General features: G+C 42.2%; 1 protein-coding gene across 3 annotated transcripts in view; it reads left to right on the top strand.

Annotated features, from left to right (window-relative positions):
• Positions 1 to 26329, top strand: part of LOC125464333 (transmembrane protein 132C-like) — a 932328-nt gene that overhangs the window by 104386 nt on the left and 801613 nt on the right. The window contains exon 2 of one of the 3 annotated variants that reach the window (XM_059655068.1): positions 25122 to 25217. The exons of the other annotated variants lie outside the window; for them this stretch is intronic. The gene's annotated coding sequence lies outside the window, so the exon portion shown is untranslated. The remainder of the gene's footprint in view (positions 1 to 25121; positions 25218 to 26329) is intronic. 3 annotated transcript variants of the gene reach the window in all.

Raw genomic sequence — 26329 nt, 5'->3', positions numbered from 1 at the left:
AGAAGGTGTGCAGGAGTCCACCTTCAGTGTCAATGAGCTCAACTGTCCCTGTCCTTATTTCCCTCAACACAAAGTATATCCACGGAGGGGCTTGAGAATTTAGTAACATTTCACACAGCAGAAGACCCCAGTTCCTCTACCAACTCTACCAACTCGATCAATCCCCCAGAATTTCCAAGCTGCATTGCATTTTCTTCTCTCTGTGACCACGAGCCATTCAGAAGTGGATATAGCAGTGGGACTACAACACAAGAAACAAAGCCAACCCCTTTCAGGTGGGTGAAGGAAGAAAACCCAGTCCCATATCACCACAGTCACTAACATTACAGCAGGATTATTGTTGGAAAGCAGATTTTCTTTGAAAATCACCAAAAATCATTAGCCTTGTCAAGTGTAATAAACCGCCACAGCATTTTCCAAAAAATTTACACTGATAGCTCTTCAAAAGAACCCATCATTACAATGGACGTGCCTAAATTGAAGTGTCTAACGGTTGCAGACTTCAGACCAAAAGCATCTTGATGAATGTTTTGAGCAGTACTATAATTGCAATGGTGGTATGATGGGCAAAGCAAAAAAAATGTGAAAACCATATGCATCTCAATAATTAACTTTAATAATGAGCAATAATCTGTGACCTACAGCCTCTGAGCCAGTAGAGCTTTGCCCAAAGCATCACAAATGTCCAATTCTGGAGATCCTGCAGGTTTCACATCTGCAGAAATTCAATTTATATCACACTGCCTATGGGCTATTATTCACTGTGCAACCTGGCTGTTCTACTTCCTCTTTTTTAAGGCCTCAGCTTCCAAGCTGTTTGTCTGTTTCTTGGCGAATTAACATAGTGTATAAATCCAAATGTTCGTAGTCTTTATCTATGCTCACAAGAATAGTTAATCTATACTAAAAGACATTGTTCAGAGGCATCACCCACTGGACGTGCAAGTTCTTCTGCTAGGCCTAGATTGAGGAGAATCTGATTGGCAAGAGGATGTGTTTGAGCCAGTGGTCAGTGAGTGAATAACCTTCTTGACTTGTCTTGTTTTGGCTATCTTTTTAAATAGGAGATTATTTAACATTAATATATAACTACATGGATTTTCAGATGATCTGTGAAACCTGTTGTTTGAACCTTAATTTGATCTATACAAACATGTTTTGAAAATAAAGGACCAAGAGGCAATGCCACCAACCCAGCTTTTGACACTTTTCGCTCCTATTCCTGACATGAAACCCCTTCTTGTTGGCTTCAGTCTCTCTACTGGATTCAAATATTTGTTCATTCCAGCTTCAATTGAGTTGGAACTGGCTCCTCTTAAAGTTAAGTCAACAGAAAATTCCAGAAATGATCATTAGCTCGGGCAATGCATTTGCAGAGAGATACAGAGAGCATCCAGTGTTTTGGGCAAGTATCATTTTTTTTTTATCAAGTGTGATGGAGGGCTTCTCTCTGTGAGGCCTAGTGGGTTTTGTAGTACTACTATCTCCCATCTCATTAGCTATCTATGACAACCATATGGTGCTCCTCTCACCCGATGGTGGGACCTACCAACGTCATTGGCACTGGCTGTCACTGTCACTGTCACCTTCTTGGGACCCCAGGCACTCAGTCTAGGCTTGGCACTCTGTATTGCCATTCACCATCAAATGAACAGCACAGCAGTCACAAAACACTCTTTCTCAAAGCATGTAGGTGCCATGGCTGACGCTTGCATCTATACAAATTGCTGTTTCAGCAGCAGGCTGTTTTGTACACCTCTTTTGAGTCACTGCTTTCATTTTCCCAAAGCTTACCTACCCAGCATCTAGTGAGTGGTCTACTTGGGACCATTACATAGAGGCTCCAAACATTCAGTCTTATTTGCGAACGCTGAAATTCAACAGAACTCAATATTAAAGAGAAGCTGCTTTTGCCTCTTGCAACAGAGGGGTTAATACCTTTAAAAGAAATGTAGGGATATGCATGAGAAATAAAGAGAAAGTAGGTTATATTGATGGGCTTTGATGAAGTAGACTGGGCGGAAGCATACGTGGAACGCATGGAACCAATTTGACTGTTGTAAAATCTGTATCATGTTCATAAATATGGCTAGTAAGTTTGCAGATGACAATAAAATTGGAGGTGTAGTGGATAGTGAAGAAGGTTACCTCAGAGTACAATGGGATCTTGATCAAATGGGCCAATGGGCTAAGGAGTGGCAGATGGCGTTTAATTTCGGCAAATATGTGGTACTGCATTTTGGAAAGGCAAATCAGGGCCGGACTTGTACATTTAATGCTAAGTCCTGGGGAGTGTTGCTGAACAAAGAGACTTCGCAGTGCAGAAAATTGAATCACAGGTAGACAACATTTGGTATGCTTGCCTTTATTGGCCAGGGTATGAGTGTAAGAGTTGGCAGGTCATGTTGTAGCTGTACAGGACATTGGTTCAGCCAGCTTTGGAACACTGCGTGCTGTGCTAGTCTCCCTGTTATGGGAAGGATGTTGTGAAACTTGAAAGGGTGTACAAAAGACTTACAAAGTTGTTGCCAAGGTTGGAAGGTTTGAGCTACAGGGTGAGGCTGAATACACTGAGGCTATTTTCCCTGGAGCATTGGAGGCTAAGGGGTGACTTTATACGGTTGATTAAATCATGAGGGGCATATGTAGGATAAATAGACAAATCCCTGGGATTAGGGAGTCCAAAACTAGAGGGCATAGGTTTAGGGTGACAGGGGAAAAATTTAAAATGGACCTAAGGGGCAACTTTTTCACAAATGATGGTGCGTGTACGGAATAAGTTGCCAAAGGAAGTGGTGAGGCTGATACAATAACAACATTTAAAAGGCATCTGAATGGGTATATGAACAGGAACGGTTTAGAGGGATATGGGCCAAATGCTGGCAAAAGGGACTAGATTAATTTAGGACATCTGGTCGGCAAGGACGTCTGTTTCTGCACTGTACATCTCTGTGATTCTGTGGTCACATGAGCTGTGCGTAGTGCTTCTCTGTTGTCCACGTGCATAATGTGTGCAAGTTTTACACCAGAAATTCCCAGAACACTGCACATAAAATCCACAGGGCCAGGGAAGTAATTCTGATCACCAAAGTCTTAGACATAGATTTTAAGGAGCGTCTTAGGGAAAGAAAGTAAGTCAGAGAGGTATGGGGAAGGTACTCCAGAGCTACAGCCCAAGTCAAATAAAGTTGCAACCACCAATGATCTAAAATTGGGGACAATGAAGAGGCCAGAATTGGATGATCGCAGACTTCTCAAACAGTTGTTGGAGCTGAAGGCAGCTCCTGTTAATGGGGAGCAAGGTCATTTGAGGAATGGGAGAAGAAGGATGAGATTCTGAAGATCAGTAGCTTGTCTGGGATCCAATGCAGTTCAACAAGTTCAGGAATGTTAGATGATAAAGCCTGTTGTGAGTTGGGGAACAGGCAGCGATGGTTTGAATGATCACATTTGTTGGCTAAATGTTTGGCAGACCAGCCAGGAGTGTGCTGGTATAATGAAGCTCAGACATAGCCCTAGCCAATGATGGTTTCAGGAACAGATGAACAGAGATAGGGAGAAGTTATATAATCTAACAATGTAGATGTAGGTGATAATGGGAACTGCAGATGCTGGAGAATCCAAGATAACAAAGTGTGGAGCTGGATGAACACAGGCCAAGCAGCATCTGAGGACCACAAAAGCTGACGTTTCGGGCCTAGACCCTCTGATGAAGGGTCTAGGCCCGAAACATCAGCTTTTGTGCTCCTGAGATGCTGCTTGGCCTGCTGTGTTCATCCAGCTCCACACTTTGTTATCTTAATATAGAATTAGGTGTTCTTTTGTAATGGCAGAATTAGAATTAGAATTAACTTCATTGTCGCATGAACTCACGCATGCATGGTGAAAAGTTTACAAGTCGTCACTTACAGCACCATCTTATCAAATGTACCTAGGTATAGATTCATATTGCAAATTCTTAAGAAAAAAGATTAGAACAATAAATAAATAAATCCAGCATTACAGACCTTTACACCATCTTGGGTACAAAAGTACAAAATCATAGGAATAAATTAGAAAAATAAAGAAATAAAAAGTTTAAAATAACATTGTGATTGTCATTGGAAGCTTATTTTGTAAACGTTTATGACTTCAAGAAGTAAAACAGTTTCTAAAATGCTTTTTCCTGCTCATTAGGGCCATGACTATAAATAGACCAGATACTGTCTTCTATTCGGAGTAGTCCACAGAATTTATGGTCCCCCATATATCTTCGATGGAAGTTCTGTAGGCTCGGCTATCCTTGGAGTTAATTGCTAGAAATCTGTTTTTCCCAGAGTCTTGTGCCATCCTTGGGCAAAACATGCAGTTTGAATCGGTCATTAGAAATCCTGTAGCTACCAGCAGCCCACATGGAGCCAATGGGAATGGCTGGAGAGCTGATCACATGTTTGTGTTGGTGAATTGAGGCATGGAACACTTGACTTCATGCGATTGAAATTATAATAATGAGATGGAAGGAGAGGTAGAAAGATTTGATCCAAGAAGTCTTTGACTGACTCAGCACCCCTCCCATAATACCTGAATGTGTCTTTAACAAAAATAGAAATAGCAGGAGAAACTCAGCAGGTCTGGCAGCATCTGTGGAGAGAACAGAGTTAACGTTTTGGGTCCAGTGACCCTTCTTCAGAACAGATTATAGCTAGAAAACAGGTTGGTATATATGCTGAAGATGGGGTGGAGAAGTGGAGGAGGAGTAAATGTTAGGTAGAGATGGAGCTCAGGAGATGGAGAAAGCAAAACAATTGGGCAGATAAAGAAATGGGTAAAGGTCAGCCTCAAGGAATTAAAAGCTGACAATGTGTTGGGTGTAGTAGTGGCCCATGTGATTATAAGGCCCAGTATGTGGGGTAAGGACATGGGAGAAGACCCTAAAATTATTGAACTCAATAATGAGTCCTAAAGGCTGTGGTGTCCCTAAGTGGAAACTGAGGTGTTGTTCTTTCAGCTTATGCTGTGCTTCACTGGAAGACTGCAGCAAGTCTGAGATACAGATGTGGGGCCAGGGAACTTGGTGTGTTGAAGTGGCAGGTACCTGGAAGCTCTGGGTCATTTTTGGAGACAAACATGGATGTTCTGTAAAGAGGTTGCCCAGTGTGTGTTCTATCTCCCCAGTGTAGAGGAGACACATTGTGAGCAGCGAATGCAGTAGACTAGATTGAGTGACGTGCAGGTAAATCAGTGCTTCACCTGGAGGTTGTGTTTGGGGCCTTGGACATGAGGAGGGAGGAAGTAAATGGGCAAGTTTTGCACCTTCTGTAATTGCAGGGGAAGATGTGGGGGTGTGTTGGGAGTGGAGAAAAAGTGGACCAAGGTATGCCAGAGGGACTGGTCTTTGCGCAAGGCTGATAAAGGAGGGGAGGGGAGGGGAATAAGTGTCTGGTGGTGGAAATACAGCTGATGATCCTTTGGATGTGGATGCATGTCCAGTGGTAAGTGAGGACCAGGGGGACCCTATCAGTGTTGTGGGAGGGAAGGGAAGGGGTTTGGGCAGAAGTGCAGGAAATGATCAAAAATGACTCAGGGCCTTCTAAACCATGGTGTTAGGAATCCTTGGTTCAGGCAAAAGATGGACATTTCAGAGGCCCCCTGTGGAGGGTGGAAACATCAGAACTGATGCAACAGAAGTAGAGAAACTGGGAAATGGAATGAAGTCCTTCAGGAAGCAGGGTGTGAAGATGTACAGTCGAGGTAACTGTGGGAGTTGAAGGGTTTCTTATGGATTTTAGCGGCCAGCCTATCTCTATAAATGGGAACAATGATGTTGAGGGAGTGAATGGAGGAGTCAGATGGACCAGGTGAAGGTGAGAGCAGGGTGGAAATTGGAAGTGAAACCAATAAACTTTTCCAATTCCGGGTGAGAGTGGGAAGCGGTACTAATGATGTCATTGATGTAGTGGGGAAGGAGTTGCAGGTGGAGGCCGAAGAAAGACTGGAATAAGGAATGTTCCTCGTACCCCACAAAGAGAAAGGCACACCTGAGGCTCACAATGGTACCCATGGCCAATCCTTTGACCTGAAGAGAGTGGGAGGAGTTAAAGTAAAAGTTGTTCAAAGTGAGGAGGAGCTCAGACAGGCAGGGGAGGCTGTTGGGGAATGGGGGCAGTTCAGTCCTGTTTCTTCAGACAAAGCAGAGAGTCCTAAGACCGTCTTGATGAGGGATGGACGTATAACATCATTGAAATCCATGGTGAAGACCAGAGTCTGTCTATACCTGTCCAATATCTTTGTGAAGTGTAGGAAGACCAATGAATCAATCAACAAGCCTCTGCCACTGCATTCCAGTTCAGTGGAATACATAACAGTTGCATATCAATCAGAATGAATTCAACTTGTAAACTGACATGTCTATTTAATATTAAACAGGTCATTGAGAAGGATTCCATATTCAGCCTATATTTACAGAAGTTGTAACCTTTACAGTTCCCCTTGAAATTTCAAAATAAAAGCACTTTTAAAACCTCTTAACAAAACCAATATGTTTAACATTTGAATTCTCATTATTTTCGTGCAGAATTTGAGTACAGAGCCAGATCTAAATCAGTATCCTTTTGCTCTGCCTGCAGTGTGAAGTCAGCCAAAGCTAGGTTATTCAAGCTTCTCTTACAATGCGTCGAAACAAGGAGATTCCTATAACACTTAGCAATGAAATTCAGTAACCGTTAATTCATTTGCAATGCTTCTCCAAACTGTACCTCTTAAAGGAGAAATATACTATCTAGTTAGTTGAAATCAATTCATAATTGATTCTGTCACATAGAAGATTCAACAATAGCACGCCACGAGCAAACATGGGCTCCAAGATTTCTTGACACTGACCTACAGGGTTTGATTGAGGAACTGAAGAGGAGGGGTGATGTGTTGCATTCATAAGAGGCTTGCTAGCCAAACTTTGCCGTTGCAGTCCATCCCAGAAATCAATCTGTGACGACCTGGGTGTAGTGCAGCACAAAACTCAATGTCTTTAAATGAGTGGTCAAAGTCAGAGACAGCATCTTCAACTTACACCACTAACCTCCTCTTCAGCTCAATTCACTATACAGACATGACTCACCTTTCAACAATGACAATGAGAACTGCAGATGCTGGAGAATCCAAGATAATAAAATGTGAGGCTGGATGAACACAGCAGGCCCAGCAGCATCCCAGGAGCACAAAAGCTGACATTTCGGGTCTAGACCTTTCATCGGAGAGCCACATCATCCAAACACGCTGCACCACATTCACTGACACAATTTCTTCTGTCTTGAAGAACAAGCTAGCTTCTAACTGGAGGTGGTTGATTTTTCTAAGCAGATGTTATGTCGGGGATGCATGGACATCACAGTCTCACCATCTGCCCTTGGCAGAGGTTGGCGCTGGTGGCAGGGTTGAAACTGTCCAAGATGGCACAATCCTCTTGCCTCAAATTTTCACATCCCACTAATTCCTCATTCCACAATGTACCTCTTACTGTTCCTGCCGCACACATCACCATAATATTTTCTTGGTTCCTCTTTTGCATATCCAAGAGCTCCAAACTGACCAGTAGAAGAGCAGATTGCAAATACAAGAATACAGTGATGGTGAAGAAATCTTGTGGAGGCTGCATTCAACCGAGTGTGGCTTCAAGGAGCCCGAGTAAACCTTGAATAAGTGAGAATCAAGAGGCAAACTGTCCACTGGCTTGAGTCGTATCTGACACATAGAAAGATGGCCGTAGATGTTGGAGATTTGTCTTCTCAGTTGCAGAACATCTCTGCAGGAGTTCCTCAGAGTGGTGTCCTTTGCCCAACTATGATTCATCAATCAGCTTCCCTCCATTGTAAACTCAGAAGTGGGAATGTTCATTCATCAGTGAACAATGTTCAGCATCATTCATGACTCCTCAGATATTGAAGCAGTCTGTGTTTGAATACATTGAGGTCTAGACAATATCCAGGCTTGGACTGACAAGTGGCAACTAACGTTGGCATCAATCAAATTCCAGACAATGACCATCTCCAATAAGAGGCAATCTAACATCACCCCTGATAGTCAATGGTGTTACTGTCGCTGAATACCCCACTAAAACAACATCCTGGGTGTTTTCATTGAGCAGAAACTCAACTGGACTCACCACATAAACACAGCAGCTACAAGAGCAGGCCTGATGCTAGGAATACTGTGGCGAGTAATTCGCCTCCTGACTCCCCAAAACCTGTCCACCGTGTACAAGGCATAAGTCGGGACTGTGATGGGATACTCACCACTTGTCTGGATGGGTATAGTCCCAACAACACTCAAGAAGCTTGACACTATCCAAGACAAAGCAGTCCGCTTGATTGGCACCACATCCACAAGCATTCACTCCCTCCATCACCGATGCTCAGTAGCAGCACTGTGTGCTGTCTACAAGATGGAGTGCAGAAATTCACCAAAGATCAGTTGACAGCATTTTCTAAACCCTTGACCTTTTCCATCTGGAAGGACAAGGGCAGCAGACACATGAGTACTGTTATGGTTTTCATTATATACCTGCTGCCCATGTCTGTCAGTTGTACATCAGAGCTACGAACCATGTTGTTAAAGTCCAGTAGCTACTCTCTGTTTTCTTCCAGTAGCTGAAATACAGATGGCAAAGCAGAATCCAACGGAAGGGAAGTGTCAACAGCTGCCAGGAGAATGGGCTATTACCTGCATGGTTTATTGCATTTGCTCGTAGAATAGTGGATATTAAGATAGTTGGATCCATTTTGATTGTGGTACCTCTTAGAATGGACATGCAGCACTGAAAAAGCCATACTGTGTGTTCAATGTCACCCTCCACAGTGGGAAAGCATGGACATGAGATTCAGGTATTAGAATTGCTTCCTCACATTCTGGGCAGATACTTTCTTCTGCTGGGAGTTCTCCTGCTCGGTCTCATAGCACTTTGTCCTACTAAGCTCGTTCTCCCAGTCATACTGTATCCCAAGAAAAATGTCTACTAGTGTGCCCTTGTCTGGGAGCATCTTATTTAGACAGAAGCCTCAATGTTAGGATCAAGTCCTCCCACACCTGCCACACCACTCCCTGTAGACTTCAGTAACGTTGAAGAACTTTAGAAAATGTCAAAAATTTGTACAATTGTATTGGTAGCCAAAAGGAATCAATCAGCAGCTAACTGAAAATCAGTGAAGATTTAGTGCGATTACAGCCAGGCTTGATTAGAAAACAGAGTTAACTGGGCGGTTTAGCATTAAAACAGCAGGACTACCAAGATGCTTTGAGTTACCCACACTGTTTGTTTTCTGGCAGATGCTGGCAGTCTGTGCACTAATGCTCTCACCAGCATGGCATTCATTGCAGCTTGCACCAGAAAATGCATGGTGGGCTGACTTCTGCTGGTGTCAGGAGAAATGCAGACATAATGTTAGTCCTAAAACAGACTCTCTATGTCTGAATTTTATGCTTTCAGTAGTGGAGGAGGACTGGAATTTTTGTGTGGGTTAATAGAACATGTTGGATTTGAATGCCTCAGCCGCTTCAGTATCCTAAAATAAAGCACTGTTGGCTGACATTCATCCAAGCACAATGGTGGAAATAAAACCATGCAGACCAATGCCACCTTGAATTAAACTGAGAGTCACAGGCAAAGAATGAATAGCAGTCAGATCTTAAATTGCATCAAGTTCACGGAAGACGACTCAATAACTGATTTAAATGTGTATGTGCTTTATACCAAAATAGTATAGCATCCAATACATAATCTAACAATGACAAATAATGTTTAGCTTTTGTCACTGTCCAGATTGGGAATTGGCTTGAATACATTTGGTTCAAATTAAACTGAAAACTTGCAATTGTGATATTGTTGAACACATTTTATGGAGGCTGGGCTCTCGACACTGTTCCAGAGATGAAGAAAGCTTACTGTCCTGACTTAAAGTAACCACCACCAGTATTAGTGATGCTGTTTCAGCTAGAATTGTGGAAAATACTCCATTCACAACCACAAAAACAGTATTTGCAGGAAAAGCTCAGCAGGTCTGACAGTAACTGTAGACAAAAATCAGAGTTAACGTTTTGGGTCTAGTGGAAGTGTCATTCAACCCGAAGCATTAACTTTGATTTCTCTTCCCAGATGCTGCCAGACTTGCTGAGCTTTCTCAGCAATTTCTGTTTTTGTTTCTGATTTCCAGGATCTGCAGTTTTTACAGTTTTATTTTCCATTTACAACTATATTGACATGAAGAAATTAATGTTTAGAATTCAAGAAGTCAGGTTACTTTGTTTGATTTACATAAATAATTAAGGAGAGATACTGGTCATTTAATTTACAAGAGTAAAGGCAAATGTATCTGAATTTGACTTTGATTATTTTAAACCTGCTACTGAGACTATATGCATTGTTTAAAATAATTTTCCTTTACAACAAAAGTACCAATGGCATATTTTAGTATAATAAGGTAGTTAATGTGTTTCTAACATGTTCAAAAAACAATCTGTCAGAAATCCAGATGAAAATAATAATGATTAGTTGTTTTTTGTTGGATAAGAAGGTATCAGTCACTGAGGAGCTATGGTGAGCCAGGTTTGAGACAGGGAAGCTTTATTCTTCAGGAAGCGCTGAGGTGAAATATTGATGTTTGTTTTGATTTGCCAATATAATCTATTCTAGTATAAGTTTTCACTGTTACAACTGGTCCCTGGCCGAGGATCCTCAATTTGTTACAATTCAAAAGGGGATCCTCCGCCCCCACCCTGCCGCCGACCAAGCCCACTATGGTTCTTCTGGGTGAGGAATGAGCCCCCTTTCTTAATCCAACCCTTCTCTCAGCCACAACAAAGTTAATTTAGAAAACAAAATCCCTTCCCTCAGATTAATTTTTTCCCATCTAATTATTCCTTGTTTTTATAGGAATCAAATTAATCAGGCTTTCTTGAGCTTTATAAAGGATGAGTTTATTAGCTATGAAATGTGAGAAAAGTCAACAAAATATGACATACATGTCCAGATTTGAAATCTGGATTGAGTAGAAAGATTTATGAGTCAGTCTTTGAGTCTCATGATGAATAGCTGGTGGAGAGTTTGTGCTGTCAAGTTGGATAGTCCCAGTAATGCTGATCTTGTTAGTAAAGCAGTTGATTTTGAGATTTAACACTCCAAGTTAGCTGACAGGCCTTTGTCCTGTTTCTTTTTAATGGTTGACTTCTAACATTCAGACTGGAAGAGCTTTGCATTACCTGCAGTGCAGAAGTGCCAAAAGATTGGCTTACCAACCCACCAAGACACACAGACCAGGAGCTGCAATTGGTTTTTAACCCTTTTCTTCCCCCCTTTTTCCGGGAAGGATATGAGAAAACTATAGTTTGAGTCATATTCTAGAAGAGCAGGCGTTCTGCTGACAGCAATAGTCAACCCATAAATTCTAGGTTACATGATAAAAATATCGAATCCCAGTATTAATTTGTTCATTTGAGACTTTAACGAATAGGGTCACAAGACAATCTGGTGGAATAACTTGAGCGCAAAACTTGGCACATGAAATGTACTGTGAGAAAACATGTGACATCGAACGTGGCCCACCACATCTGTGCCATTGTAAACTGATCCCATCTGCCTGCAGATGATCAGTATCCCTCTATTCACTGCCTCTTCATGTGTCTGTCTAAATGTCTCTTCAATGTTGTTATCTTGTCTGTTTCTTCCACCTCCCCTGGCAGAGTTCATGGCATCTAATCACACTCTAAGTAACAAAATTTGCCTTGTACATCTCATTTAAACTTTTCACCTCTCACCTTAAACCTATGCACTCTAGTATTTGGCACTTCCACCCTAGGAAAAAGACTCCGACAATCCACTCTATCCATACCTCTCATAATTTTATCAGGTTACCCTTTAGCCTCTGACATTCTGGTGAAAACAATCCAAGTTTGTCCAACCTCTCCTTACAACTGATAGACTGCAATCCAGGTGACCTCCTGGTAAACCTCTTTTGCACCCTCTACAAAGCATTCACATCGTTCGTGTGGTGTGGTGACCAGCACTGCATATAATACTCCAAATGTGGCCTAACTAAAGTTTTATACAGCTGCAACATGACTTGCCAACTTTAATACTCAATGCCCTGACCGATAAAGACAAGCATGCCGAATGCTGCCTCTTCCATTCGATCCACTTGTGTTTTCACTTTCATGGACTAATAGACTTGCACCCCAAGAACTCTCTGTATATCAATGCTCCTAAGGATCATGCCATTTACTGTATTATTTCATCTTGCATTTGACCTCCTAATGTGCAGTTGTCCAGATTAAACTCCATCTGCCATTTACCCCAAAGTTGTGCACTTTGGCAGGAAGAATAAACTTCCACTCATTCTTGCCTCATAATAGCCATCTGCCTCCAAACCCCCACCTGAAAAAGAAATCAGAATTTTAGATTTTTTTTCTATGCCTGCCACTTTGTGGCCTCTTCATGAATATGGCAGCAGTCGCTGACCGTTTTATTCTGCAGCCCATTTAGAGTAGAAACTGGATTGAGTGTGTCCACATTTGAGACATAGGAATTTTCCAATGAGCAAACAGCCAAGACACATGGGAACTTCTGAATTAAGAGCAGGTGTAGGGCACTCCTCCAGTCAAGCCTGCTCCACTGTTCAATAAAATCATGGTTGATTGGATTATTTCACATTCCTCCCTACTTAAAATAACCTTTCACCCCCTTATCTGGATTATATTTCGCATTAGCCAGAAATAAAAAATCAGCTGCCTTCCACATTGCAGTATCTAATTCAGTTTCGATGACAAGATATGAGGGTAGATCCAAAGTTGGTGATCTAATGTTGTAGTCAGAGATAATGGGAACTGCAGATGCTGGAGAATCCACGATAACAAAGTGTGAAGCTGGATGAACACATCAGGCCAAGCAGCATCTCAGGAGCACATCTCTGATGAAGGATCTAATGTTGTACATGTTTTTGCAGAGTGCTGTTTTTAAATGACTCTTTCCACTATCCGAAGGGACTAACCGATTTTTTACTTGAGAGTTAATATATCTGTTTGAATAGTGAGGAGAGCAGCTGAGTGCTTGAGTATTGGTACAATAATTTGACATTTGTCTTGGCATTCCACTTTTCCCAGAATATTGCACCTCAGGATTTGAATTCTTGAGAAGAACCTACTTTCTAATTAGTTTAATCTGTCTTTACAACTTGGGTCTTAATTACATGATTCATTGTTAGGTTCTTTTCCTGTCCTTTGTTTCTGCTCGATACTGTCAATATTGTAAACAAATAGAGGTTTGCCGCATTTGGGATTAAAGAAGAAGCAAGCCAAGGTTCATCACAACTGTACCTTAGCCTTTTTTGCTGGATGCATCAGCCTGCTTGACAGATAAAGCAAAGATGCCCCTGGTTCTGCTTAAACATTTGCTCACTGTCTTGGAGAGAAATTGTTGATGTCCCAAAAGGTCCTCTGAATACTCCAGTTTTACTTATCAACAAATATCAGTGTCAACTGATCAGTTTATCAACAAAAGATTAAAAAATTTATTCCATATTTTTGTTTTTGAAATGAAGCCAGTTTGTTACAGTCGCGCAGTGATCAGAAAAGCTCTGGAGAACCGCATGATCCAGTGCATATATCTTTCACAGTAACACGGACAGCTGGCTGGATGATGGAATAATTAACAGGTCATTTTTTTTGCTAAATTACTGATTTTGGTCAATAAAGTACATTTAATTAGCGCAATTTTACTCAGCAGGCATACAAGCAGAGCTATTTATCAGTGTTTATATGTATGCGCAAGTATTTTGGCATGGGATTTTAATTTAGCCCCAAGGAAAACTGAAATGTCCTTGCCAGAGGGCGTTTTAGTTAGAAATTTCACTGGTGTGTTTTGTTGAAGTGAGAAGCCACTTTGAAATTATTCTGCAGGACCTTTCATAGAAATAATGAACAAAAGACAAATAGCAAGCAGAATCTTTAACGTATTAAGCAAGTTTTTTTGAGGGATAAATGAAATAGTTAAATGGTCAAATCAGACAAATTATGTTGAATATTGGCTGACGTTGCAGGCCTAGACCCTTCATCAGAGATGGGGATGGGGTGAGGGTTCTGGAATACCACCCACGCCCTCCACCTCATCCAGAACTTCCAATTGCCTGGCCCCCAACACCTCATTTTCACCATGGACGTCCAGTCCCTATACACCTGTATTCCGCATGCAGGTGGCCTCAAGGCCCTCCGCTTCTTCCTGTCCCGCAGGCCCGACCAGTCCCCCTCCACCGACACCCTCATCCGCCTAGCCGAACTCGTCCTCACCCTCAACAACTTCTCTTTTGATTCCTCCCACTTCCTACAGACAAAGGGGGTGGCCATGGGCACCCGCGTGGGCCCCAGCTATGCCTGCCTCTTTGTAGGTTACGTGGAACAGTCCCTCTTCCGCACCTACATGGGCCCCAAACCCCACCTCTTCCTCCATTACATTGATGACTGTATCAGCGCCGCCTCTTGCTCCCCAGAGGAGCTCGAACAGTTCATCCACTTCACCAACACCTTCCACCCCAACCTTCAGTTCACCTGGGCCATCTCTAGCACATCCCACATCTTCCTGGACCTCTCAGTCTCCATCTCAGGCAACCAGCTTGTAACTGATGTCCATTTCAAGCCCACCGACTCCCACAGCTACCTAGAATACACCTCCTCCCACCCACCCTCCTGCAAAAATTCCATCCCCTATTCCCAATTCCTCCGCCTCCGCCGCATCTGCTCCCACGATGAGGCATTCCACTCCCACACATCCCAGGTGTCCAAGTTCTTCAAGGACCGCAATTTTCCCCCCACAGTGGTCGAGAACGCCCTTGACCGGGTCTCCCACATTTCCCGCAACACATCCCTCACACCCCACCCCCGCCACAACCGCCCAAAGAGGATCCCCCTCGTTCTCACACACCACCCCATCAACCTCCGGATACAACGCATCATCCTCCGACACTTCCGCCATCTACAATCTGACCCCACTACCCAAGACATTTTTCCATCCCCACCCTTGTCTGCTTTCCGGAGAGACCACTCTCTCTGTGACTCCCTTGTTTGCTCCACACTGCCCTCCAACCCCACCACACCCAGCACCTTCCCCTGCAGCCACAGGAAATGCTACACTTGCCCCCACACCTCCTCCCTCACCCCTATCCCAGGCCCCAAGATGACTTTCCATATTAAGCAGAGGTTCACCTGCACATCTGCCAATGTGGTATACTGTCTCCATTGTACCCGGTGTGGCTTCCTCTACATTGGGGAAACGAAGAGGAGGCTTGGGGACCGCTTTGCAGAACACCTCCGCTCGGTTCGCAATAAACAACTGCACCTCCCAGTCATGAACCATTTCCACTCCCCCTCCCATTCTTTAGACGACATGTCCATCATGGGCCTCCTGCAATGCCACAATGATGCCACCCGAAGGTTGCAGGAACAGCAATTCATATTCCGCTTGGGAACCCTACAGCACAATGGTATCAATGTGGACTTCACCAGCTTCAAAATCTCCCCTTCCCCCACCGCATCCCAAAACGAGCCCAGTTCGTCCCCTCCCCCCACTGCACCACACAACCAGCCCAGCCTGTCTCTGCCTCCCTAACCTGTTCTTCTTCTCACCCATCCCTTCCTCCCACCCCAAGCCGCACCTCCATTTCCTACCTACTAACCTCATCCCACCTCCTTGACCTGTCCGTCTTCCCTGGACTGACCTATCCCTTCCCTACCTCCCCACCTATACTCTCCTCTCCACCTATCTTCTTTTCTCTCCATCTTCGGTCTGCCTTCCCCTCTCTCCCTATTTATTCCAGAACCCTCACCCCATCCCCCTCTCTGATGAAGGGTCTAGGCCCGAAACGTCAGCTTTTGTGCTCCTGAGATGCTGCTGGGCCTGCTGTGTTCATCCAGCTTCACACTTTACTATCTTGGATTCTCCAGCATCTGCAGTTCCCATTATCACTTATGTTGAATACTGTTTGCACAGTCATCTAGAGAGTCCATGTGAGATACCAACATTAATTATGTTGTCCCAGTGTACGATAGACAAGCACTTAATAAACAAGAAAAGTACATTACTGCAAGCAAGATGAAACTGGTGAATTTATGACTCTTTAAGGACCAATTGTGGAAGATGTAAATGTTCAAAAATAACCAAGTAGCAAATATGTTTTCACTGCATTCTTGGTGAGGTGTACAGAAAAGCTTGCAATTTTATGCTCAAATGTAGTAAGACATCACAAATTACAATGAGAGCAAGCACGATATGCCAAATGATAGTTGGGTTATTTTTTCTCCTCATGATCTAGATTAGGGCTAAATTATATTCTTATTTTATAATATTTAATCTGAATTTTTATTTTAATAAATTCTTTATATTATGGGGAAGAAATAGCTTCATGGTATTATTGTTGGATTGTTAATCCAGAGACCCAGCTAATGTTCTGGGAAGCTGAGTTTAAATCCTGCTGTTGGCAGATTGTGCAATTTAAATTTCACAAAAAATCTCTGAGTCAAGAGATAACCATGAAACCATTGTCAATTGTCAGGGGAAAAATATCAACGGGTTTACTAGTATCCTTCAGCGAAGGAAATTTGCTGTCCTTGTCTGGTCTGGCCTACATTTGACTCCAGACGCACAGCAATGTGGTTGACTGTCAATTGCCCTCTGATTAGGGATGGGCACTGAATGCTGGCCTAGCCAGTGATGCCCACTGACATAACTCCACCAAGGCCAGCAACCCATTACCAAGTCACCTGTTATTTACATGTGCAAAGTACATGACACACTTTTTTTTAATCTGTCTGTCAGCCAGGGCTTCCTGATTGGCCCAGGTTAGTAGTGCTAATCAGGAAACTCACACTCTGTAAGATCCACCTGGCTGACATTGCTCCTACCATTACACCCACATCCTGTGAATGAATTGAAAAGATTGCTACAGCTCTTGAAACATGTTACAGTTCCCTGTCCTTTAAGTCTAGCTAACTGTTCAATCTTAAGGAGCAGTTTTGTTAAAATTCATTCATGCCAATGTGATTTGAATTAATACCTCAAAACCCTAATACCTTATCAACCACGCATATTTAGAAGATCTATTTGATACACATACACTACATCAGCCTTCCAATGGTTAGCTAACGGACTGTAGTAGAAAACTGAAGTATTTCTGTGTTGTATTGTGACATTGATTTCAAACCAGACAGTCTTGTATATTTAACACAGTTGACTGATGTCATGACATGTATGCACTCATCTCACCCACAATCACTTTCTCTGTGCAGTGGAGTCATTGTAGTGACTTCAGTCTGCTGTGTGTCTGTAATGTTCAGTAAGTGTAGAAACCAGACAATGTGTGTAAGTTTGTGATACTGTAGCCCTGTGACTAATTAGCATTGTTAATAAACTTCAAGGCATCTGCCTCAATAAAATCTTGACTCTCTATGGTATATGATAGGGAGGCTAACGTATAGAACATCACAAAGTGCATCATTCTACTAGATATTTGTGTTGTTGGCACAGGGAAAATTTGTCAACTAATATTTCCAGAATGCAGTTGTTTTCATGTTGCAGGAAAGTAACACCTCAACCTGCCAATGGCACCTGCTTACTAGTTATTGGCAAGTTTTATTCATGTAGTGTTGGATATTCCATGCCATATGAAGAGAAGGGGAGGGATATGGAACATGGGGGAGTCATGGTAGTGGCAGACTGTTGTGCAAACAGTGTGTTTGACCTCCTATTCTGATCTTGTCCGGAATAACCATATAACATTTTTCTTATGTGCGATCAGGAGGTGGATAGGAAACCTAAGGACTAACTGGACCTCTGCAATTAACATATCCATTTTTAATGTGCTATATTATAGTCAGACCAGCTTTTGATGCTATTACAATTACACATAGTCACCCTCTGCCACCACTCCTCTGTTCTCAACTTGATTAACTACAGTTTTATATTGCAATGTGCTCAGGAATGTAAAAAATAAAAGATACTTTTCCTCCTCATGTTTTTGGAGCTGGGTTTGCTAAACAGCTAATTTGTTTGCCCTGCTGTAGGCGGCCCGGCTCTTTTAAGATGTAAGATTTGAAAGCCATTTCCCTGGAGACAGCTGTCTAGATCGCACACACACACACACACACACACACACCAACCATGTTTATATTAAAGTGATATGCCACTCCCAAAAAATGTATGGGATAGCATTTTGCTTTGATTGAGATGAAAAAGAATTGTGATTGCCCCATTTGTATTCACAGCATGAAGGCATCATTATAAGATATCATCTTGTCGCATGCCTGTGATTTCATTGTGATACATGGCTTTTTGAGGCTCTTTTTCTTCCTAAAATGGCAGTGTGGACATTTTAGCAAAAGGAATGGAGACAAACATCATTCATTAATAAGCTAGTAAGTTTACAGGTTGTCAAAATCCTCATTTTTCATTGGGTTATGAATATAGCTCCATAAACCTTGCTCACACATCCATTCCACCTATGTCTTATTTAAATCTAATAGTGTCTCTGTAGTGTCGCACCACATTGTGAAAAGACTAACTCGGGCTGACTTGAAACCAAAGGCACTGTATTTAATACTTTATCTATCATTCAACATTAATTTAGTTGAATAACATGCTCTATCCAGATTTTCATAAAGTGACAGTGCCTGCAAATTCTTTTAAAATATTTCTCATCGTTGAATAAGTCTTTATAATAAAATCTGGCAATATTAGCTATCAAAGAGTAGCTGATGGCCTTGTGGTATTATCACTGGACTATTAAGGTGATATTTTGGGGAGACAGGTTTGAACCCTACCATGGCAGATGGTGGAAATTGAATCCATCAAAAATCTGGAATTAAGAATCTAGTGATGATCAAGCATCCATTTGTCAGTTGTCGGGGAAAAAAACCATCTGGGTTTGCTCATGCCCTTTAGGGAAGGAAATCTCTCATCCTTCCCTGGTCTGGCCAACATGTGACTCCAGACCCACAGCAATATGGACACTTATCTGATCTCTGGGGCAATTAGGATTGGGAAATAAATGCTGGCCTGGCTAGTGACATCCACATCCCTTATGAATTCATTTTAAAAAAAAGCTATCAGCTGTTGAATTAATTGTGTTAAAGTGGTGGTTCATTCTGCAGTGCAGATTGATCAATGGATTTACATCTGGCTGATGTGTTTGATCATTATGGAGAATTTCTCCATTGTTTCAAAAATGGCAGATGCCAATAATTGGAATTCCCACTCCTGAATACGACATCTACTATTTCTGCAGAGTGATGGGGAGAGCGTATCGGCTACCCTCTTTTTAATCTCCTTAATTCTTTTTAAGGCCAGGCTATGCTTCCCTCCAAATAAAATGTAGTTTGTTAATTTCTATTGTAGTGTTAACGAGCCAGTCACAAGATTTTCCTGCAAAAAAGAATCAGTTTTATTGTCTGCTAACCCCAAGAAAAAATAATGAAGTTGCAATGTCAAGCACACATTCACAGTGAAGTTAAAAGGGGATATGCCTTGAACCAAAGGAAGATTAAGCAGATGTACAGTTTAACCTCTGTGTTAAAATAAGATTTTAAACCAAGATCATGTTAATTGGAGTCTTAACTATATAATGATAGGAAATTTTGCAATTATTTGTTGATTTCTTGGTGTCCCAGATGTTTTTTAAATCCATGCTATTACTGGGTGCTTTTCCCTCTTGAGAAAGAGCTCTTCCCACCTCCAGTTCTGCCTTCTCTTTTCTACTAAAAACAGTTACTTGAAGTACGAGCTGTTTTGTATATCTCACTTGTGGAAGTTTCTTTTTCGGCTTGTTAATTATTGACGAGGAACTGTTTCCTCTATTTGAAAATAAAGCTGTAAACCAAAATAGAAAATGAGGGCCTTTTCATGTCTAATGGTATGGACTTGGCTCAGTGTCTTTTGGTAAATGTTAACTTCAGTCCAGACTGGTTTTGTTTGCTTGTTAAGCGTGGGTTTTATGAAGCTTGGCTCACCTGTGTGATCAGTTCATTGCTGTGGCCATTATAAGCCAGTGTTTGTAGCCATATTTAACATGATTCTGGAGCATGAAAATCCCAGAAATTAAAATCAGATGATTGAGTTTGAAAATTGATCGTCAGTAGAGCATATTTTGTCTCCACCGTGTCAGCTGGTATCTGGGTGAGTCACCTTTCATACAACTGCTATTTTGATACCCATATAGAGCAGCTACTACTTTGAGTCTCATGCTATTTAGGTGATCCAGTTGAGAGAAACGCTATATGAACTGATTAGCCCTGGTAGGAACAGGTCTGAACTTTGTCAGTCTTTTTGGGTAGCCATGATGTCCTTTTGGAGAGCTAAGGTTGCTTTTTGGATATAGCCTCAGGATTAAGAATATGCATGCTCTTGGAAGAGGTAAGTTGCACCTTCTGAGAGTAAGATTCCCTTTGGAATTGCTAAAAGAAGACACGAATGTTTGTAGCAAATTGCATTAACCCATTACCTGTCAACATAATTGCAATTCTCACCAGGCCTTTGCAGCAACTGTCTACAGTGCCTGTCGAAGGGAACAGCTAAGAAGTGTCAAAAGGACCTCTGACAAGTGAAAAGTGACTGTCAAAAGCAACTATAAACGGGAGTAGCCCACATGTTCATAACAATGCATTGATAGCATAACTTCTCCATTGAATAGCTGACATAAATGTTTGAAAAGTAACCAATAGATTACAGAATTCAAGTTATTTAATTTAATTTCCTGCTACAAGCTAGCTAACCAGTTTGCCAGAACCAGGTGCTGCCAACCCCAACTCGAGGTGCCAGCAACAGAGGGGAAATGCCACAACTGGCAGCAGTGGCTGAAATGGTGGCAAGAAGAGGAACCGAACCAGGAAGAAAATGGTTGTGCAGAGGAAAGACAGAAGCATGCTAATGGTGGTGGCATCAGACAGGACACCAAGGGACCATAGGTCTGTAGGTTTGGAGAGCAGGGTTGGGCAGTCCATAAACTGGTCAAGAATCCAGCACTCCTTTAGTAGCCAGTTCATTACTCAGGATTGGCTCTCATGAACAATAAAAGGTTGAACATGCCTGATGTAAAGAAACTGACACATTATCAGGGGACCTTTTGAAAGAAATTGTCAAAAGGAATTTTTGAAGGCAACTATTGAAAATATCAACACATTTGAAACTGCTACTTAAACTTTTGAAAAACAATGTCCACACATTTAATAAATATCATTGATTACTATTTCACTCTGTCAGTTGACAGAAGCCTGAAGGCTGCCAATATTGGAATCAGACTACACGAGTGATTTCCTAACCTTTCATTATCACAGGATGCATGCCATTTTACAGACTGACATTCCAATTTGCAGTTTCTTTGACGTGTGACTATGAATTCCAGTAACTTTTTCTATAAGGAATTATGCACTTGAATGTTTTTTTGTGGTAATTGGGAATTCTGCAGTTGAAGGAAATTAAATATGATGATTTTTGTTCTAACAGAAGAGTTTTTAAAATTAAAACCTACAATAGAAATTTACCTTTATTTTTTCACCTCCACATAGCTCCCAAAGCCTGCCCTAAGTGGAGTTTGGGTGATATTAACATGGCAAGTGTATGTGGAAAAGGAGATAGTTATGGGGACATGAATTGGCACTAATATGGCACAGGGACTATAAAGGACCATGGTAGCATATCGACAGCAAAGGTTTACATTGAGTATATGAGTGTTATGGAGGTAGGTTGGGAGCATGAGATGGCATGGAGGGTAAAAGGGCTTATCAATGATTGGAGCAGGCTGAGGTGGCATTGACTGGCATGAATGAGAGATGGAGAGTATGTGGGGTGATGATAGCTAAGAGCTGATGAGCTTTTAATGGTGATTTTAAGAGAATAAACCTCAACACAGCACCAGAGCACCGAGGCAGGCACTCTGCCCATTCAGCTTCCACACCCAACACCCTCTTCTTTGTGCCAAGGTCACCTGCCCCAACTCCCAGAGAAACTGGCTACCCTGAAAGGTAAGAATCCTAACTTCCAGGGGAGGGCACTTTCTCCTGGATCAGGTTTGTAAAACCAGCAAGTGTCCTGACTCAGGAGTGAAAATCTGGCCCTCTGACTTCACTTCTGGGAACCAAAAGCCACAATATCTTTTTTTGATGTGCCACAGGTTTTTCCAAACACTTGCAGGAACCTTTTTGGATACATACTGTATATGCCCCGTGTCTGTTGACAAGCCTGTGTTGTGGTTTGGTTAATGTTCCTAGTTTAGACAGGCATGCAGCAAAGCAAACAGTGCTGTCAAACTGCAGCTTGTTTAACAACATCATGGTCAAATGGCTGACCCACATCGACCGTCCTGAATTCAAGTATATTTGATGGATTGACAGGTGCATCAGATGTATGGGCATGTTGCCTGGTGATTCAATTGAGTAGCACTAAACCTTTTCATGAATATTATTAAGTCAGTGGGAGTGTTAAATCTTCCTGGGATTTCTGTAGCAAGTCCACCCTGACATACTGAAATGCTACCAGCTCTACAACTGTAGTTTAAAAAGTCTATATCTTAAACAGGGCGGCACGGTGGCTCAGTGGTTAGCACTGCAGCCTCACAGCACCAGGGGCCCAGGTTCGATTCCCGCCTCGGGCGACTGTCTGTGTGGAGTTTGCACGTTCTCCCTGTATCTGCGTGGGTTTCCTCTGTGTGCTCCGGTTTCCTCCCACAGTCCAAAGATGTGCAGGTTAGGTGGATTGGCCATGCTAAATTGCCCGTAGTGTTCAGGGTATGTGGGTGATGGGGGGATGCTTCAAGGGGCGGTGTGGACTTGTTGGGCCGAAGGGCCTGTTTCCACACTGTAGGGAATCTAAAAAAAGGCAGCAGGCTGTGTACCTCCTGATGGAATCACAGCTGGAATAATGTGTTTTTATTCTTGAAACCTCTCTTAAGCAGCACATGTATACTTCCATCCTTGATCAAGAAGGTAGAATGATGGAGCTCACAGGCACTTTCTTCAGCGCCTTCGATGGGTGGAAATTCTCAGGAGGTGTGCTTATGTGGTGTTAATATGCTTTCCTTTGTGCAAGTAATCACATCCCCAAACCATCCAACTGATGCAGGGCATACTTCAGACTGTCATCGGTCAAGGTGGAGTTCAACCTTTGACCTGCTTTTCAAACTGACCACGAAATTTTATTGCTACAGAGTGAGTAGGTCCTTTTTATATGTCGTTCTTAACCAATAATACACTAACTAGGCCTTGGCATTCAATATATATTCAACAAAATAAAGACTGTTTCTAAGGCTTGAAATGTAGCATTCATGTTTCTGAGTAAAAATAGCATGCATTATCTCTCACTTGATATATTTTAGTGGGCATTCTATGGGTTCTGAGGGAATGTTCCGTCTGCCTTTGCAATGTCTTCATGGATGAACTCCTCTCTATCTCTGTAACCATCCCCAGTCCTATAACTCTCTCAGATCACTGTGTGCTCCTTTTAATTCTGGCTTCTTGTGCATTCACAATTTCTACCACCTCATCTTTGACAGCTCTGCCTGTAGCTCCTTTGGACCCAATGAGGTCCGAACCTCCGTGCCTCCTTACCTCTTCCCCTTTTAAGATGTCTCTTTAAACCTCCTACTTTGACTTTAGTTTTTGGAAACTTGTCCAAGTATCCACAGGTGGCTTTGTATCAATTTTTGTCTTATAACACTGCTGCGAGGTGGCTTTTGATGCTTCACTAACTAAAAGGGACTACCTAAATTTTAGATTTGGGTTGTTTCTAAATAATTCAAAATGCTGACCTTATGCTATAATGATTTAGTGCACATTTTATATAGGAGTTAGAGATTTACTGCTGTATAGATGAAAATGTAAAAATATGGGTTGATATGATAAATATGCTATTAGATAGGGCGTGCAAGGAATAAATCTATTTTTACTGTGATGTAGCATAATTTAAACTTTGTCTTGAATAGATCTAGGCAAGACCTTTATGCCAATCGAGAGTAACTCTGTTGGAGGTAAATGCTAGAAGAAGTTAGGAATCACAAATTCCAATACAGAATTCAGTGTTTCTTATTTTTGTGGGAGGTGAGATTATGCAGACTTCATAGAATTGAACATACAACAGTTGAGCACAGTACAGGCCCTTCGGCCCATGATGTTATGCCGATCTATTGTCCTACTAAGATCAATCTACCCTGCATACCCTACAATTTACTATTCTCCATAAAGACCACTACAACTGTAATTCGCAGAGGCTGCTACACACTTAAATGACCAGCTGCCTCCGCTCAAGTCAGATTTTGGAGTTCCTGGTTTCTGGAGATTAAACTAGATAAGAGCAGATTTGTTCTCCTTGGATAGTTACAGCATCCTTTTTAGAGAGCTGTGATACTTCTTTGAGTATGATCACAATGCACTTTGGCAGTAAGGGATGGGTATCCTTCAAGGGTGAGGATCAAGGTCCAACTTGTCAAGACTGTTTAAGAATTTCCAAGAAGTGTCTAGAAGTGTCAACAAATGCCAAAATGTGTTTTTAATAATGAGAATGCTTTTCCTAACAAAATAGAGTCAGCAATATAGAATTTTAAAAGCGCCATTTTTTTTCTCTCATGCACCTGGGTACTTGTGGAAACTCAGAGAGTTGGCACAATAAGTGAAGGGGGAAGGTGGTGATAAAGTAGGTACGATGTTAGTATAGAGGTAACGAGGACTGTGGAGCTGGGTGGAGGGTATTAGGTTTCAAGAGTTGACATGGATAGAGCATTTAGAGTCTGTGGGAGTAAGGAGGTTGTGAGGGTTAAGGGTTGGAGGGACGGTTCATATTTCATCCCTTTTGGAGAATTTAGGGACTCCTTTTATCTGATCGTGGGATAATCTCAGTGAAGGCAAGGCACCCTTCGGCAGGGTTACGCTTCCCTTTGTTGGCAGGAAGTCATCCTTTAGGATGGTGAATAGGTATGCTTGTGTGTCATTTCCAGTCATTTTTGCAGGGCTGTTTTTCTCCGAAAAGGAAAGAAATGAACTAAGGTGCGAGGGGACAGAGAAAGAATATATCCTCAAATGCTGTCTCTGCTTGATATTAAATTAAATAAAAAAAATCACTTTTTTTCTTTCAGCTCATCCACCATGCATAAAACTGGAAGTCTGGTAGAAACAACGGAAATCACATGGTTTCTATAATGGAGAAAACACACCACTTTGACATTTGGCTAGTGAGTTCAAACTCCACTTCTGTAGACTGCTCAAAATTCTGTGATAGTGTACATCTACCAACAAGTTTGAAATGATCTTTAAAATCTTAACTATCAATCCATACAGGATGACAGTGGGGAATAGTCAATATTTCAATTCTGTGCTCACAATACAGATTTCAGATTTTGCTTCCAATAGTTTATTTATTATAAGCTTTCAGTTCCTCTATGTATACCAAGAAGTACCCTAATGTGTACTTTGAATCATACTCTTCAGACATGTCATTGTACACCTCCAGGGCGCAACTTTTTTTATTCATTTGATGAGGGCATCTCTGGCTAAACTAGTATTCATTGCCCATCCCTAATTGCCCAAAGGGCATAAGACCGTAAGACATAGGAGTGGAAGTAAGGCCGTTTGGCCCATCGAGTCCACTCCGCCATTTAATCATGGCTGATGGGCATTTCAACTCCACTTACCCCGCTCTCCCCATAGCCCTTAATTCCTTACGTGATCAAGAACTTATCAATCTCTGCCTTGAAGACATTTAACGTCCCAGCCCCCACTGTGCTCCGTGGCAATGATTTCCACAGGCCCACCACTCTTTGGCTGAAGAAATGTCCCTTCATTTCCATTCTAAATTGACCCCCTCTAATTATAAGGCTGTGCCCACGGGTCCTAGTCTTCCCGTCTAATGGAAACAACTTGCCAGTGTCCACCCTATCTAAGCCTTTCTAAGCAGTTGAGAATCAACCGCATTGCTGTGTGCCTGGAGTCACATGTAGGCCAGACTAGGTAATGATGCCAGTTTCCTTCCCGAAAGGATATTAGTGAACCAGCTGGGTTTTTCCAACATTCGACAATGGGTTCATGGTCATCATTAGACTCTTAATTCCAGATGTTTATGGAATTCAAATTTCACCATCTGCTATGGCAGGATTCAAACCCAGGTCCCCAGAACATGACCAGGGTCTCTGGATTAATGATCCAGTGATAGTATCAGTAGGCCGTTGCCTCCCACATGGGATTTGAGTCTGCACGTGCTGGCCTGGAGATAAGGACACTACCAGTGTGCCAAGGAGTTCTAAATAGCAGTCCCCATTTATTTTAGCTAAGCTTGTAATCTCTGTAG

This window comes from Stegostoma tigrinum, chromosome 26 (assembly GCF_030684315.1).
Source record: "Stegostoma tigrinum isolate sSteTig4 chromosome 26, sSteTig4.hap1, whole genome shotgun sequence".
NCBI lineage: Eukaryota > Metazoa > Chordata > Chondrichthyes > Orectolobiformes > Stegostomatidae > Stegostoma > Stegostoma tigrinum.
Note: the sequence above shows the minus strand (reverse complement) of the source record. Positions and strands in the feature narration are given on the sequence as shown.